Below are 4,615 nucleotides of genomic sequence, written 5' to 3' on the forward strand. Positions count from 1 at the left end.
TGACATTTGAAATATAATAGTTTTGCGAACATAGTTCTATACCTATTATTCATTTATCATTTACATGCCTAGTATGCATGCCGTAGTAAATGTATTTTCATGATGAATTCCGTTGGGCAATTCATGTTCTGTATATTTTCTCTAGCATTTTCACTTTAAACATGGATTTATTTGCACGCAACAAAGCAAATATTGGTTATTTTTGTCAGTTGTTCGTTAGTGGCGGTTATAAATATGATTTTACCTTCATACACATCCTTGATGGTTTTCTCGGTAAGGGAATTTCCCTTCCATACTTTAGGAAATATTGGTCACGAACGTTCTCATCAAAATCTTCAGGTGTGCGTTGCTCCAAGCCATGGGTTTTCTTGATGCGACCGCACAGATGGATCTTATAAAAAAATATTAAAAGTCTCCTAGCGTTTCATGAAATGGTAGTTCGATATGCATAATCTAAATATAAATGATTAGTACCGGATAGACATATTTTGTATGATCGTGTACTATAATTCTTTTTCCATGCATTTGTTTAGAATATTACGAGAAAAATTTATGCCATTATAGTGCGTGTATACTGTAAGTAATTTTATTTTATGCGTACGTATGAGTGCATGCGTCTGCAGTGTGTTAGAAAATACGTATACTATATGTTAATTGAATTTGCATTTTGTGTTGTTTCTACATAAAGGAAACTTTTTCTGCTGGATTTATTTGTTGGGCTTTAGCCCAACAGATTCACATAGACGACGTACACAACCTTCAAGTCTTCGTCTCTCGCACAGTCGCACTCTTGGCTCAAAAAAAAAAACTTCTTGCGCACTCACACCCTTGCCGTTTCTAATACTCAAAAAAAAATGCTTGCTGTTTCTTGATCCCCTTTTCATTTCCTTCTTTCCTCTCGCTCCTCCTTCCACCTGATGAGCTCTGGCTGGTAGCGTTGGTAATCTGTGCTGCGGATTCCATTCCAACAGAACCTCAGTTTTCTCTCTTGACTCCCTGCCGCGACCTTGCTCGTACTCACTTGCACGCACACCTGCAGCTCAACTCACTGGCGCGGCCATGGGGTGGCCGTCTATGGTGCCTTGTTTGGCTCCTATACGGCTTGTCGATCTCTCAGACCGGTCAACGGCGACGGAGTGGGCCCAAAGGAGAAGCGGCTCAAGGGAGGAAGCAAGCTCGTCTATCTGGACGACGCCGTTGCCGTCGGCGTCCATCCAGGTGATGTGGGTGCGGATCTTGTCTCCCGCAGACAGGTTGGATCCACCTTGATTGTGAGATGCTGACGGCGTTGTTTTCGATCGCATCGTGGTTGCCCCCGAGCGAGGCAGCCTGGCAGGTTATCTTCATCCTGGACTGGCAGCCTGATTTCGGCAGCTCATTCTTCCACTTGCAGGTCCCCCTTCTCTCTTTTCCTGCCCCTCTCATGTTTTTGTTTCTTATCCTTTTTCTGCATGTGTATGGGTAAACCAATATAATGCGATCAAGATATTGCTTGTTAGGATGTATATCTGTTTATGGCCCCCTGCCCCGTTCATATTCTACAAATTTATTAGTAAGTAATTAGTGTATTCGTGATTAGCCATGTTTTACTATTTAGTACTACCAAAGATAAAGTCTATAGGAAAATAGGTGCGATTGCATCCTACATATGAACTAAAATGATGCGTGGATGTTGTCACTATTGGCTTGTACTATAGAATAATCTTAAAATATCAGATAACACAAAGTGTTGACATTTGGTATTATCCAGCTATTTCCATCAAATGTTGATGCTTGTTTCCAATACTTCTAGGAGTAGTAGATCATATCCATTCTGCCATATAATGCTAGCATAGAAAAGTCAGTTTTTATTTTGAAGGTAGTTTTGTAGTGTACTATTTTTCCATCTACTTATGTTTATCTAAAAGGCTAGTAGCATCTGGAAGTTTGTTTTTTTCCCTACCTTTAGAATATTTTTGTGTAGACTATGTTCTTGACCACATCATCCTTGTTGTTAGTTCATTTGCTATTGAAAAGAAAATAACAGGTATGATCAAGTTAGTAGGCTATTACTGGCAAGTGTTTTCACAAAGTATCTCCTTTTTTCTTATGTCCCTCATGAACTCATTGAACTTTATGTGGAACATTCGATCAACAATATCAGGTTTCTGTGATGTTGTTTGGCCTACTGCCATAAGCATAGATTGAATATCCGGCCAAGCTGTGTTGGACGTGAATGCCACAAATAGATCTGTGTATCAAGCCCATCGACATCTTGCTATAGCATCTTGGTAGTTTTGTGCTTGTATCTGAGGTTATCTGTGAAGCTGGATGGCAGTAGTATTCTCCTTCCTACCTCGTCAGCCCTTGTATCTCCTCTTTATGTTGCGTCCCGCAAGTCAGCATATAATTCTGCTCTTATGTTTCCTTGATGTTTTTTGATCCAGTCTAGTCTGTACTACATGCAAGGGCATCCACGTTGAACATCCGAAGTTGCTCGTTCATTGAGGTTCTTCTCGCCTTGTATGCATGTCACAACTCCCTTCTCAAGTTGCTCTTTCTTCATACCAGAAAATTGCACCACACCATTCACACTTGCGTGTTGGACTTCCGAAGTTCCCGATTTCCATATCTGTCCTTTTCGATGTCCTGTTTAAGTTTCTGAATTTAGCATCAATTTGAATATTAGTATGTTCTTTTTTCTTACTAATACAACAAACTTAATAGAACTGACATATCTGGTTATTCTGCCCTTGATTTTTTCTATTGTACACTTTGTGTTACTTTTAGTCATGTACACACTTAACAGAATTACCAGGTTCATGGATGTCCAAATTGTATATCTTCATTGAATTTTCTTGCTACTTACCTCGTAGTTTTACCAGCCTATGCTTTCCTATGGCAATTCAACAATGCTGATTTTGCCTCAGTCAATGCACATGATTGACATCTGTAAATGATATGGTTCCCTGTGGTAATTCAAGAATGCTGATTTTGCCTCCGTCTTGATTAAGCCATGTTGCATGGAAATGTGTTTTCATGTTTAAAAAAAAAGCTGATAGGTACAATCAGGAACAAATGCAACATGTTTTTGTGATTTAATATAACACTTGGAAGGAATTGAACACATAGATATCACAACTGATGCACAAAGAAGAAGCAAGCTATAATGTTACTTCCAGTATACCATACTACAGTCGTGCAACATATAAGGGAAGTTTTCAATTATATAATTTTTTCTCCCGCTAGAGTCGGCCTTGTTGGTTAAATTTATGGTCAAAGTTGAAGCACGGGAATAGAGGAAGCACTATATTTTGGAATGGAGGGAGTATTATTGATTGTCTGGATTCAGATCAATATTATAATATTTTTTTTCTGTCCATGCTTAAATCAATTATGAACACAAATGTGCCTAACTGGAATTGTTGCATTATATAATTTAGGTGTAACATTTTTGTGATATCACTTATTAAAAGTCCATGATTAGCAACGAATCACCTTGCTGGATTGTATATTTGATTGCTTTTAACTACCTCGGTAGGTTTCTCACATTATTGCAATATGCTCGACCTTTTATTTTCATCGCTTCTTCCTGCACAATATAGAAAACATGTATTAGAGAAGATGATATTGTAAAATTGGTACGGAGTACTGCTTAAGGTTATGGAGATCTATGATTTTGATTAATTATTCGCCTTACAATTTTTTGTTTGTTGTAGAAGTAAAGGAGATCAACTTCCAAGATCAGTGATTGTGGTGAAAGCTTTAATGTTAAAGTGGATGTTAAGTTTCAATCATCATGATGAAGACACGTATTTGTGAGGGTCTTTTACCCTTCTGCTGCTGTTAGATGATAGTCTATATGAAAACATATATGGGTGAAGAATTGTAATAGGAATTAGAAAGCCCCATATTACAATTATTAATATATGGTTTCATATTACAAATACGATTAATATAAATAGACTAATACGAATCTTGTCTTGTGTTGTTTTTTTGAAAGAAAACATGCATTTTATTGATTGGAAATAATGGTTACATCGTCTATAAGAAGACGTACAATATTCTCCATAGGCTCCTCAAACCAATCTCTAGTTACAGAAACTTTCGCTAGCCTAGCAAGTTCATGAGCAACTTTATTAGCTATCCTATTACAATGTTCAAATCTAGTCAACGGAAAATCACATGCCATGAAGTAGCAATCCTCGAAGACTGCCGCCGCAACTCCCGCCGATTGTCCTCCATTTTTCATTGTGTCAATGACTTCCATATTATCAGAGTTAATAATAAGACGATTGCATCCCGCCCTTTGTGCAAGAATTAAACCAAACCTCAGAGCCATCGCTTCTGCTGTTAGTACATCAGCACACCAATCGATCTTCCCATTTCTGCCAACAATGAATTTTCCTTTGTCATCTCTGAGTACAACACCTACCGTGCCCCTAAGCAGATCATGGTCAAAAGAAGCATCAACATTTAATCATATTTCATGCCTAGCTAGATGGAAAAGCAAAGATGAATCGAAGAGTTACTAAATACTTAATCTAGAGATCTTCTACAAAGAATAGATGGGCCAAGTAATGAAAAAGAAACGGACAATATATATGCATACAGGAGAGCACCTCGGTGGCTGCCG

The 4,615-nt window shown here is 38.1% G+C and overlaps 1 long non-coding RNA gene across 3 annotated transcripts; it reads left to right on the plus strand.

Annotated features, from left to right (window-relative positions):
• Positions 1-851: 851 nt before the first annotated feature.
• Positions 852-3,955, plus strand: LOC119275563. Of its 3 annotated transcripts, none has more exons than XR_005135753.1 (3): positions 852-940; positions 1,040-1,227; positions 1,329-3,955. It is a non-coding gene; the product is annotated as an uncharacterized LOC119275563 (long non-coding RNA). The 3 variants fall into 3 exon arrangements; XR_005135754.1 differs by having other exon boundaries at positions 1,040-1,218; XR_005135752.1 differs by having other exon boundaries at positions 1,040-3,955.
• Positions 3,956-4,615: the final 660 nt, after the last annotated feature.

Source organism: Triticum dicoccoides, chromosome 3B (genome assembly GCF_002162155.2).
Source record: "Triticum dicoccoides isolate Atlit2015 ecotype Zavitan chromosome 3B, WEW_v2.0, whole genome shotgun sequence".
Lineage (NCBI taxonomy): Eukaryota > Viridiplantae > Streptophyta > Magnoliopsida > Poales > Poaceae > Triticum > Triticum dicoccoides.